Source organism: Acomys minous (assembly GCF_964271855.1).
Source record: "Acomys minous genome assembly, chromosome: 11".
In the NCBI taxonomy this organism is placed as follows: Eukaryota; Metazoa; Chordata; class Mammalia; order Rodentia; family Muridae; genus Acomys; species Acomys minous.
The window spans coordinates 56661682-56675483 of NC_140492.1; the positions used below are offsets into that span (position 1 = coordinate 56661682).

Here is a 13802-nt window from a genome sequence, read left to right on the forward strand (position 1 = left end):
TGGATATAAGGTTGGTGTCCAATGCAACAATGTGCAGAGACGAAGACTTGGGGAAGCAGCTGGACCATGATGCCATATCCTGCTAATGTGCCCTCACCTCAGTGGGCTAAACCACTGACAGGTTCATAACTGAGAGGTGACAGACTTCAGGAAGGAGGCCCACCTGAAGGGCAAGGCCACTGGGGGCGTGGCCTGAGAGGGGCATCCTGCCACCATAGAGAAACAGCCTCCTCTGCCCCGTGCTACCTCTACCAAGAGGCTGCTTCACAGCCCCGCACTAATGCAGCCAACTGACATGGGAGGAGACTGCAAGCCAAAAGAAATCCTTTAAAAGAATGCTTATCTTTAGAGTTTATCACAGTGATGGAAAGCTAACACACCACAGACAGGAAAGTCTCTGTGGTTTTTATCTCACATATAAAAACATTTATAATTCCATAATGAAAAACAACCAAAAAAATTTTTAAAAGGCACGTGGAGAGACAGAGCCAAATGAGATACTTCATACCAGCTAGTCCAGCACACCTGTTAGGACGTGAGGCGGTACAGTCACCTGAAACAGCTGTCCTGCCCCAAAGTATTAAACACTGAGTTATATCACTCTTAGGCTGGCATACATGCGTGCCACATAGGAACAGTAAATGGCCATCAACAGATGAATAGGTAAGCAAAATGGGATATGCTCTTAAAAACAAAAATTATAAAAACGCAGGTCTGGGGAGGCGGCTCAGGAGTTGGGCCCACTGGCTGCTCCTCCAGAGTGCTTATGTTCCATTCCTAGGACAGACACTGGCTCAACTGCCTGCAGTAACTCAGGTTCCAGGAGCCCTGAGGCCGTCTGCTGGTTTCTGTGGGCACCAGACATGCAAGTAATATACAGACATGCAGGTAAACAAACCATCCACACACATAAAATAAATAAAAATAAAAAATAAAGACACACATGATTGAAATCCTCAAAGAAGAAATAAAAAATAAAACTAAATGTAAAACGAAATGAAGTACTGATAAATCCCACAATAGTGGCAAACCTTTAAAACACTATGCTGAGCTGTCAGAGGTCAACGGCCAGGGCTGCTGCACACATTTATAGGACACCAAGAGGCACTGTGCACAACTCTTATATACTCTAATGGGTGGATCATAGCTGCAGACATAGATGTTATTAAAAATAAGTACGTGAAGTGCAAAGCCTGGAGACATGATTATACAACACAGCTAAAGAAGCTCATTAGAGCCGGGCGTGGTGGCGCACGCCTTTAATCCCAGCACTCAGGAGGCAGAGGCAGGCGGATCGCTGTGGTTTTTGAGGCCAGCCTGGTCTACAAAGTGAGTCCAGGACAGCCAAGGCTAACACGAGAGAGAGAGAGAGAGAGAGAGAGAGAGAGAGAGAGAGAGAGAGAGAGAGAGAGAGAGAGGAGAAGGAGGAGGAGGAGGAGGAGGAGGAGGAGGAGGAGGAGGGAGAGGAGGAGGAGGAGGAGGAGGAGGAGGAGGAGGAGAAGCAGCAGCAGCAGCTGATTAGAGGACCAAACATTTAGTCAATATACTTACTTAGCCAGGCAACACTTCAAGTAAGTTTTACAAAAGAACTGGGGAAATTGGGCTGGAGAGATGGCTCAGAGGTTAAGAGCACTGGCTGCTCTTCCAGAGGTCCTGAGTTCAATTCCCAGCAACCACATGGTGGCTCACAACCATCTATAATTCAGTCTGGTGCCCTCTTCTGGCATCCAGGTGTACATGCAGACACAACACTGTATACATAATAAATAAATCTTTAAAAAAAAAAAACAACTGGGGAAATAGATTTTTATGCGCAGCAAGTGCTTGTTGCTTAAGACCAAAGTTCCTAGCTGCTGTGGTTTCCTCCAGCTCCTCTTTCTTTTGTCTTACTCAAGACCCATCTTATTCCAAAAACTATGGCTTTGCGCCTTTCATTATGCCTGTCTTCCTCAGCCACTAGCCAGCGGGCTGCGCTGCTATGCTGCTGGTGTTTTTAGCGATGCTCCAGGATGCTGCGGTGTCTTGGTAAGTTACAGAGTCTGGACTTCAGCGTTAGAAGCTCAAATCTGGTTTGATCTCCCTCACTAGCAAGAACTGAGCTCTGGGAAATCAACTTATATTAATCAAACCATGCAAGGTACCGTAAGAATCCAATATCTATTTTATTCATCTGTAATGGTGGCCCAGCTTGCTAATAACCAAACAACAAGGATCGCAGAGACCCTCATCTATTGCCAAAAATCAGAAAGCTTAGAAGTGTGACTTTAAGTAAAGGTGAGCACTGGAGTTCCCCTCCCCACCCAGTGCAGTGTCGGGACTGGGGCCTCGAGCATGCTAGGCAGGCATTCTATCACTGAAGCACATCCCACATCCACAAGGAATTATTTTCTTTTTAAAGATTTATATTTTATGTATACGAATGTTTTGTCTGTATGTATGTTGTATGTGTACTACATGTGTGCCTGGAGTCTGAGGTAGTAAGAAGGTGTGGTGGATCCCCTGGATCTGGAGATATGGGGGCTGTGAGCTACCACAAGAGTGCTGGGAACTGACCCTGGGCCCTCTGCAAGGACACGTGTTTTTAAACTGCTAAGCCCTCTCTCCAGTCTCCAACAGGATTGTTTTTGTTTTGTTTCGTTTGTTGTTGTTTGTTTTTGGAGACAGGGTCATTCCATGTAACCCTGGTTGTCCTGGAACTCGATATATAAATAAGACTGACCCAAATGCACAGAGATATGCCTACTGAAATTAAAGGTGTATGCTATCATGCCTGGCCCAACAAGGGATTTTTTAAAAATATTTAAATTATTTTATAATGCAGGGATATTTTGTCTGTATGTGTGAAGGTGTTGGATCCTCTGGAACTGGAGTTACAGACAGTTGTGAGTTGCCATGCGGGTGCTGGGATTTGAACCCAGGTCCTCTAGAAGCAGCCAGTGCTCTTAACCATTGAGACATCTCTCCAGCCTACCCCCAACAGGGGATTCTTAATCACCCTTCTTACCATAAAGTACCCTTTCCTAGGCAATAAGAGTATTTATATTTACTTTCCTTTTAAAAATGCTAAGTAAAAATATTAGAATCAAAATTTCAAATCCAAAAAGACTTATTCTTTTCCTTTATCTTTATTTAAATAATTTATGTATTATCATTGTATATGTATGGTATGATATGATGTGTGTGTCACAACATTCACATGAAGGTTAGAAGACAACTTTGTGGAGTCAATTCTCTTCTTCCACGTTTTATATGAATTCCAGGGATTAAACTCAGGCTATCGGGCTTGCACAGCATGCATTTCACCAGCAGGGTGAGCCATCCTGACAGCCCTTGAAGCATATTTAAAATACATATGCTACTCTCGCCTAAAGTCTCAATAGGATGTCCTCTCCTCTGACCCACTTTCTTGGTAAGTAAGGTTTTTCATGGGACGTATCCCTTGGACTAGTGTTTTGATATAAGTGAGTATATACCATTTGTCTCTTTTTGCTTCTGGGTGAACTCACTCATTATGATAATTTCTAGGTCAATCCATTTGTCCACAAATTTCGGGAATTCCTCGTTTTTAATAGCTGAGTAATACTCCATAGTGTAAATGTACCATAGTTTCTTAGTCCATTCTTCTACTGAGGGACACTTAGGCTGTTTCCATGTTCTGGCTATTGTGTATAAAGCAGCTATGAACATGGTTGAGCATATGTCCCTGTTGTGTGTTCGAGCATTTTCTGGGTATATTCCAAGGAGTGGGATAGCTGGGTCTTGAGGAAGCCCTATTCCCATTTTTCTGAGAAAACGCCAGATAGCTTTCCAAAGTGGTTGTACTAGTTTGCATTCCCACCAGCAGTGAAGGAGTGTTCCTCTCTCTCCACATCCTCGCCAACATGTGAGAGTAGCATGGAAGAATGGGGAAATAACAGGACCCACAGGGTCCTGGAAACCTACAAGAAGAACTTTATGACAGGCAGATCTGGGTCCTGGGGTCCTCCTCAAACTAAAGCACCAGCCAAGGAGAAATAGGCAGTAAACTTCGAACCCCTACCAAGACCTAGCCGACGAACACGATATTCTCCACTGTTGAGGGGAGAGTGAGATCTGATTCTCACGTGAACTCTGGTGCCCCTTTTCTGACCATGTCCCCTGGATGGGGAGGCCTGGTGGCACTCAGAAGAAGGATAGCAAGTTACCAAGAAGAGACTCAATAATCTTAGAGCATACATAGGGGGAAGAAGTCTCCCTCAATCACAGACATAGGGGAGGGGAGAAGGGGGGAAGTGGGAGGGAGGGAGGAATGGGAGGAAACAGGGGAAGGGCTAACAATCAAGATGTAATATGAATAAATTAATTTAAAAAAAAAATGAAAAAAAAAATTAAAATACATATGAATTCTAATGCTTGGACTCTTTGTACTATGTTTTCTTCCTTTATATATTTCTCTTATATCCTTCAAAATATCTTGAGTGCTACTATTCCTTTGTGTGAATATGTTTATTCCTTTTATGGGACATTTAAATCACCTCAAATTCCTTGCTATAAAAAATAAGTTATAATTTTTGAGCATGGGTTTGCTCAGAGATTCTCTTCATGGGGCAGTTTCTCAAGAGTAGCTGCTCCAAGGCAAGTGGTATGGATGCTCAAGACTCTTAGAAACATTGGCAAACATTCCAAACAGTTTGCTATCAATCTGTATTCCTAACCAGCAATACCCAAGAATGCATGTCTTTGGCAGTGAATTTAAATCTTATTCACGAATAAAAAATGAATGTTTCCTAGTTTGGGACAGATGACAAGACACCCCTGGCCTTGCTTTAGGTACTCGCGCATCCATCGCCAGGGCCTGATTACTCTCCCATTTCCCCCAGACTTCATGTTTTTCACTCCAGCTCTTGGTGCCACTGCAACTTATCTCAATGGGCCACCTAGCGAACAGCTGCTCTGCCCTAATTTAAACACACTCTCAAAATGCCTGCTCCTCTAGACCAGATGAAATGCCAGAAGCGGGCCAGGGGATGGACTCCTTAAAGCTCTATGCTCAACCCCCAGCACAGCATAGCAACAACAAAGCCAGAAACTAACTGTGACAGCAGGAGTGAGGCATGGTGGCACATGTACTGGGAGGCTACGGCAAGAGGCTTGTTAGGTGGCAGGCAGCCTAGGCTAACATGTTAAGACTCTGTCTTAAAAACAAAGAAAAAGGCCAGCAAAGTCTTACAATTTCTGGTGCTGACCAAAAGTAAGTTGAGGAGGAGAGGGTTTATCTCATCTCTTGTATCCATCATCCAGAGGAGTTGGACAGGAACACGGAGGCAAGAGCTAATACAGAAGCCATGCAGGAGTGCGGCTCACTGGCTTGCTCCCCGTGGCTTGCTCAGCCTGCCTTTTTTATAGCACCCAGGCCCACCAGCCCAGCTGTGGCACTGCCCACAGTGTGCTAGGCCCTCCTACATCAATCACTGACCCAGAAATGCCGAGGCTTACCCACAGGCCAATCTGGCAGGGCACTCTTTCAGTTGAGGCTCCTGACACCAGCTGTGTCGAGCTAACATAAAAACTGTATTCAAGGGAACAGAGAAAAGAAAGTGCCACAATGGTTGCTCCATTAGGGAAAAGGGTTTTATTATAAATATATATAGAGAGAACATCCACAGGCATCTGGAAGAGTCCGGAGCAGAGAGAACGAGAAACAGACTGGATGTGGCCAGCGCTAGGGAAACAGGAACAGTAATGGCCAAGAGAGAGGACAGGAGGACGGGGAGAGCGGTTATAAGGTTATAAGGAGGATTAGCAGCTGGGTGGAGGGGAGCTGGGGAGCTGGAGCAGGCCTGAGTTTAGGGTAGAGGTGTGTGTGTGTGTGTGTGTGTGTGTGTGTGTGTGTGTGAGTGTGTGTGTGTGTGTGCGCACATGTGCGTGTGCGTGCCCATACCCACACACGTAAACTATATAAAGGAGCCTGGTAATCAGTTGCCCATTTCTATAGGAATGAGTATTTGCTGAACCTCTAAATCCTACAGAGCAGGGAAGGCCTGGAAATCGCCCTGCCTAGAGCGGCCCTCAGGCAGGCTGAGTGGCAGGGTCTGATAGACTGGCCACATCTGAGCAGGGCAAGGTTAAAGGTTAAATATGGAAGAGGCTACCTTAGGGAGCACAGCTACAGGATGCATTTTGGAATACTAGTTTCCCCTGGGATTTTTAGGGGAGATCCATTTCCGCAGTAATATTAAAAGGGACTTTAAAAGTGGCCCTTTCTACACTGTTGTCTGGCTGTCATGTCTCTACTCTCAAGCCTCTTGGAGTAGAAGTAGACCCCTCTTCTCTTAGGGAAACGGGAAGAAGCTCTCGAACACAGGACCAAAATATGAGCAGGGGCGGGGGGGCCGGCGGGGGAGGCTGGGCTGAGGGAAAACAGGGGAAGGGAAGTTTCGTGCAACCAAAGAGAAAGCAACACCTATGTGGACGCCGAGGCCAGCACACTGGCCCTGAGCAAATCTTTGACCAACACAAGATAAACAGTACAGCCTGTGAGCGACAAGGAGGCAGGGGTTGGCGCTCTGAGGCATGTTCTCATATACTGAACTGCTGACTGCTGCACTGGCTACTGGACATTTCAAAGCCATTCCCTGCTTCAGACGGCAGCTGTCAGTGTGCTCTTCCATGTGCCTGAGTGCCTTGGGTGTAAAAGACCCTCAATAAACAGGCCTCACCACAAGGCTTCCTCTTAAAGACTCCGTCAAACAGCACCTTTTCTCTGTTTACTCTTGGGGTCTGTGCTAGCACTGCCTAACCTCTGAATACGAGCAAAAGACAGACAGGAAACACGTGACATGTGCCTCCAACTTTTCTGAACATGACAGGATGCCATTTTGAAAAAGCGAAGCCATAGAAATCCTAGGAGCACACAGTTAGCCAGTTATAAGTCTTGGTGGCTCACCCAAGTCGGCACCTCAGCCGCGTTCCCACCTGACTGTTTTCATGGTGTGTAGAACACAAGGTGTTTACACCACACTGCTAATTACAGCTTTGATACTTGGATGGCTCATACACTTTCACCAGCAAGACCACACCTTTTTTTTTTCTTAAAGTAAAACTGTCAGGGTCAAACAAAATTGCCAGTTGAGCTCTTACATAAGTAGCATTATATAAACAGCCCTGAGTTCTCTGATTGATCTACTCCATTTGTTATGTCACAAGGAAAGCGGGGGGGGGGGGGGGGGGGGGCACTGCTGGGAGAGTGGAGAGACACTTCCCAGCATGTCCTCTTAAAACCTGTGCCATGTGAATGAATTATCTGTTGAAAAAATTAAACTCACTTAAGCATCACTATAAAGATGGAGGGGTTGCTGTGAGCAGAATAAAGAAAGCAAAACCTTGGGATTCACTTGGTAGTGAGTGTAGTTATAACAATCATGTGCACATGGACCAGAACCAGATGGAAGGAAACCCAAAAATAAAACTGTTGCCTAAAATTGAAGACTTTATAGTCATTTTTTTCTTTTTATCAAAATGGATTCCCGTATTATAATGTCAAGAGACTAGGAGTCAGACAGGCTCCCTGGTAGGCAGACAGACAGAGAGAGGGGCCACAGCTAGGTAATAAACTTGGCAAATTTCCAAGATAGCTGGCTTCTTCCTCATCCTCCTGACTTGAGACAAAAGCTTGGAAGCTTCAAAACAAAACAAAACAAAATGGCCTTGTCAGTTTTTGTCTACACAGGAGGCTCCTGTTGGTGACCTGGCTCAACAAGTTCCAGGCCTGCTCAGGACATTGTCACACAGTCCGTCTGGGGCAATCAACCAGCCCAGCTTCCTTCAACTGAACAACCCTAAATTAGGGAATGGAAACTCTTTGGAGGCCTAAACACCCCAACTCACACACCTGGAGAAAAGACGGGGTTTTCAGCTGAGTGGTAGTGTGGTCAAGCTTGAGCACACACAGGAGTGTGTGTGCACATGTGCGTCCCCATTCCCCCCTCTGCCCCGCCCCTTTGCAGAGGGTCTTTTCTCTGTCGTCTGTCTGCTGTGTGGATGCCGTCTGTCTGTCACTGGTGACTCGCTGTGCTCCTGAGGTTCCTCTGCTGCTACCTGTTGTGCTCCAGATTTTCCTGCCTTTTAATTCTTTAGACGGCAGAAAAAACCAAACACAATCAAGACCCCTAGATTGTATCAGTGCATTTGTACAATAAATTATGTACAAAAAATGGCAGTCTAACAGAAAACTGCATTTTCACTTTCTCTTACCCATAAGGGCGAGAAGCCAGGTTATTTGAACCCTGAACCCACAACCAATGTACTGAGAACAATTTGGGGTTAACTTGACCACACTGGCAGAGGAGCAGAAGAAAGGTCCCCTGGGGGCTCTTGACAGCACAGCTCACGCGTGGCTGTTTCCCCTGGCTGTGCTCGCTCGCTCACTCATAGCAGGTGGTGGCGTTCGTTCACTGAGTAGGAGGCCGACAGAACATGCAAAGAGCCTGTCGACAGCACATAAAAGGCACACACTGAAAACCCTGCTTGCAGGAGGAGTGAAGCTTGTCAAGTGCTGCAGAGGCTGCTAAGTGAAGAGAAGAGAAAGCAATTATAACTTGAACCTAACAATTCCTTGGCTAATTTTAACTAGAGAGGTGGAATGCATGTGCAGCTTGAAAACGATAGGCAAGCGAGTGCTCAGGTACAAAAGACCCACCCACACAGAGCCCGGAATGGTCACTGCGAGGAAAAATATTCCCATCAATCATCTGCCGCTGTTCTGATAATCCTTCGTTTGTGGCTCCTCCAGAATAAATAAATGGCCTCAGAGAACAAGGAATCCTAGGCTCAGAGCAGAAGCTGTAATTTTTTGTTACAAGATAAATGAAAGTCAGTAAGACTTTATTAATGTCAAACTTGGCAGAAATGCCACTTTAACATTTCTCAGCTATGAATAAATGAAAATCGATTATTAACTTATATTTACTTTTAAATGGAGTAGAAATAGGGTTATTTACTCAGCCAAGGTTTTCTTAACTTCCTGAGTCAAAACACAGCTAATATATTTATTCATGTTGACCTATGTTCACAAATAATCTTAAATGCTTCCTGTGATCTTAAGATGGAGAGCTAGCAGTGGTGTTATTTCTTAGGAAAGAGCAAGGATGACTCTGCAGTTATTATTATAAGGGGTGTGCTATAGCACGCGAGGGCAGTGCAGAGGACAACTGTGGAGTCAGCGCTCTTCTTCCACCTTTCCATGGGTTCCAGGGTTTGAACTTGGGTTATTCCAGGCTCCTAGCTTGGTGGCCACCCTGAAGGGTGATTTTCACATTCTTCACGAGTTTTGGTATTAGCTTGTTTTCTGCAAGTACTGCACATTAATCTATTACACCCTGCATTATATTAGAAGTATAGCCTATTCCTTTAAGAATGTTAGGACTTGATTTAATAGCCATTAAATTAAAATGGGTACAATTTTCATGAGAGTAGCAGTAACAAACTGATTTACAATCATTTTAACAAAAAAGTAAAACTCAAACACATACAATAAAAAAAACCTAAATTAAACATAGTATGTGAACGTCTTTATGTACTAACTAGTGAAGACTCTGCTGGGAGGAAGATGAGACTGTACACAAGGTCATTACTGTGATTTATAACCATGTACGACGGCTAACGGCAGATCACTGTTTCTGCTTCAATTAAAGCTTAGCAAATCAAATGATTAGTCATCCACAATTAATATTATAACAGCACTATAGTCTATTAATTACCAAGTGGATGCAACATTGCTGTGAGCTCCTAACTCAAGTAATTAGCCCAGCCCTTTCTGGAAGACACGTCTGACAGCTAACCCTTTGTGCCTCCCTTCCCCCAACAGAACACTGGTGTGGGCACTGCTGACATACTAGCTTCCTTGGAATCCCTTGTAGCTCGAGGAAGCTGTGTAAAGCCTTGCTTGTGCAGCCACTTTATGGCTGTGATATGAATACAACACAGAAACTGCCACTGTTGTAACTACTGGGCCACAGCACGAAAACAGAGCCACACAGAGGACGGCCGAATAGAAGACAGACTTGCCACCCAGGACAAACACATCCCTATTTGGTTCAAATCCTGGCGGTTAGATTCCTGGCTCACATTGCTAACTGCAACCCCCTGCCCTTGTACAGCTGGGAAATGAGCTCCGGGGCTGAAGGGAATTGAGGGATTCAAAGGGTCAAAGTAGCAGAGTCACTGGGACTTCGCACCAGAGGCTGCTCAGCTGTGCTCTCTGCACACAAACCAACAGCACCACCAGGAGAGAACAGGGTTGAGAGCGGTTGGATTTTTTTTTCCCCAGACAATTTTCAGAACCATCTATAAAAGAGTTCACATCTTTAAAAGTTTTATACCCCCAAAACTCTGAACCCACTTCCTCTTACAAACCTGACATGTGGTATCCATGACTAGCACTTAAAAACATCTTTCTGGAGCCAAGACTGAGGCAACCCAATGCCAGGCCAAGGCCCGGAAGACAGATACGAGGCAGAGTGAAAAAGCCAAGCCACAGGAAGGTGGCTGCCCTTTAATATCTTTCTTTTTCCTTTGTTAGTGGTAGGTGTTCCTTCCTTATAGACAGATTAAGGAAAAACCTTCTACCCATAAGCACTAAACTTTACTACCTAAGCAAATCAAACACAAATCTAACAACAACAAAATCTAAGAGGAAAGGAAATAAGCCGAGCTAAAAGTATGCTTTGAGTTCAAAAGGAGTGCAATAAACATGAACGTCCTGAGCATGGGACTGAATCTTAAGAGCAGTGAGCGCAGAGCACTCGTCCATGAGCACCGTTCGGCACATGCCCCCCACACACCCAGAAGCTCTCACGCACTGCAGTTCCTGGTGGACCCTGTGGCAGGTTATCACTTCACTTAGCTTCTACCACGGACTCCTAAAAGACCTTTTGAGACAAAACCCAGAAAGCCTCTGTGAGAAGCGCAGCCCAGCATGACTTGAGAGCATACAGAGAGACAGAAACGCTAACTTGGCCATACCATGGTTCACATTAGCACCACCAGAAGCCATCACTTATCAAAGCACTCGAGGCCTCAAGCCGGACTCCAGCAAAAGGCAAAAAACAAAACAAAATGCACAGGTCAAAACAAGGCTAAAGTGATATTAAAATGTGCCCACAAAGGCTTTGATACTCCTCTCCTTCAGATGTACAACTTAATTCTCCTCTTGATTATGCTGTGCACTTAGGAACACACTTTTATCAGAGAACAAGGCAGAGACAACAGTATGTGATTTTATAGCCTGCATCAGAGGCCACGGTGGCTCCCCCACTCTGGAGGAGGCCAGCTATCATGTCTTGAAAGAGATTCCAGGAGTCCTGTCTGGAGAGGCCATGCGGTAGATGAAAGACCTCTTGCTATTGGCCACCCTTCTGCCCCAGTCCAGGACCCGAAACACCGTCTGAGATGACAGGACACTGAGCTAGAGCTGCCCAGCCAAGCTGCTTCTGAAGTCCTGAGCCCCAACACCGTGAGCACCGTTTTAAGCGGTGGTTGGATGGGTGGGTGGAATAACTTTTAACACCTCAATAGAAAACCATGATAAATAAAGGAGAGCTACAGGCACTTCCATCAGAACCCTATTGTAATCTCAGGGCAGTTAGACAAGTTGTCAACTGTGTAACTAACGACCTCAGCATCTGCTCGTGCTCTGGAAGTGATAACCATTTTGATCAGTTTGGAAGGAAGAACAAATCCCTCATGACCCTCCAAAAGCATAATGAACGGAACTAATTCTTTCTTGAAATTCTGCTATCAAAAATTAACTAAGGGCTGCAGGCAGGGTAGAGCTCATGGTAGATCATGTAGTCAGCATGCATGAGGCCCTGGAGTCAATGTGTAGCAGAAAACAAAACAAAACAGAGCAAAACAAAACATCAGGGATGTATATAAAAAATGAATGATTATTTTTGCCCTAAAATTTCACATACCCTTTTTCTTTTCATTTAAGTCAATAAAGAAGCAATGTAGTCTACCTCCAAAGCTCTATAAGAATAAAGCTGTCTACTTGATTCCCGGCAGTCTATTCAAGGTGCTAATCTGCCATTATTTATAGAACCTTGGCTCCTTTCTGAGCAGCTGTCATTAACAGAACAACTTAGGAATTCAAAACACATTATTCAACTCAACTGCCTCCTGGAATATTAGTCATGTTTCTCAAGCCTACAACTGTGTAAGAGCTAAGACAAACCACGTCTCCAAGAGGCTGTGAAGAGCTGCCAGGAAACACTCACTGACGGACATGCCGTTCAAACCCCATTCCTAACCACTCACGAGTCTTTCAACTTTTAGGCCTCCTGGGGGGCAGGGGGGGGTGTCCTCTGTCTCAAAGTCACAACTGTGGTCTTTCTTCAAAGTGTCTCAGAGCTGTCACCTGGGAACTCCATAGACAGGCTGGCCTATCTCTCGGGTTCAGAAGGAAGAAGGGATAGTGTGTAGTTTCTAAACCAAAGCATCCCGTACTTGACGTTCTCATCCTCCCTGAGCCAGGCTTTTGAGTTTGCCTGCCCATCTGAAGAACATCAGGCCCTCTAAAGAACAGGTCGTGATCAAACTGGTACCTGGGAAGTAAAATTGGAAAAAGTCTGAGGGTGGGGAATATGGACCAAACACACGAGGAAGAGAGCAGAAAAAAAGAAACAGAAGAGAACGAGCAAGACAATCGAAGAAAATAGACTGGGAAAGAAAAAGGCTAGAAAGTTAGAATGTAAAGATATTTTTAAAAAGCAGACATGAGATCAAACAGGATTCTTCAAAGTTGTATTACTGCATGCGTGTGCACACACGCGCACGCGTGCAAGTGGGCATTCTCATGTGTGTATTCTTGCACACACCGTGATTTACCAAGAGGTTGACTCTGTGGAGCTGGATCTTCCCTGCTCCTTGTATGCGGCTCTGACACCGAGCGCAGCTCATCAGACTTGTGTCCCAAGAGCTTTTATTTGTTGAGCCTGAGATCTCACCAATTCTCAAGAAGGATTTTTTTTAAAAGGATAAATATATGAACAGAACAAAAACCAAAGATCCATGGAGGAAAGAGGCAGGGAGAAAAGCAGGGGGCAGATGGTGGAAAAGGCAAAGGCTGACCTAAGCTTTCTGACTGGGGACTAGGTAGAAATGGGTAGGCCACAGGAGAGAGGAGAAGGAACAGGTCAGCGTACAATGAGGAGGAAGGCTCCGTGCTAGTTGAATCTGGTGTCTACAGAATGAGCAAGGGCAGAACCAGAGTGCGACCCAGAAGTGATGAAATGGGAACCACTGATGCACAGAGAAGGAACGGTGAGGTCATCCTGGGAGCCTGCGTAAGAGGAGCGCCGACATTTGAGAACCCAGGGAGAAAGGTCTCAGCATGGGAGCAGGTGGCTGGTGCTACGTGGTGAGAGCTGGGAGAGAGACTGGAGGGGTTACCAGAGCGAATGGCCACACCGCAGGTGAGTCCACAGTGCTGCTTGTGGGAGGGTCCGGTACCCATTGAGGCTTGCAAGGAGCATCGTGGAAGAGGACACTTGCTCCATGGCCACTTTCTGTTGCTCTATGGCCACTTTCTGTTCCCACCGCATTTCTTTGAGCCAAAGGTCTGCCACATTCTGTTCCCCATCCGTCTCCTGAACTTAGGAACGACAGTACCTTCAATTGACTGTTACCATAGCTCCCATCACCAGCAAAACTCTAGATACTTATGGGTTTGCTGGAGAACAAGTGGAAAATGTGAACTAGTAAAGGCCTCAAAATGGCATTACTTTTAACCTGGGTCTAGGAATTATCAACAGAGACCGGTGACA

The 13802-nt window shown here is 45.4% G+C and overlaps 1 protein-coding gene across 2 annotated transcripts in view; it reads right to left on the reverse strand.

Moving 5' to 3' along the window:
- HACD2 (3-hydroxyacyl-CoA dehydratase 2) overlaps window positions 1–13802 on the reverse strand; it is an 84348-nt gene that overhangs the window by 34248 nt on the left and 36298 nt on the right. The window lies entirely within an intron of this gene.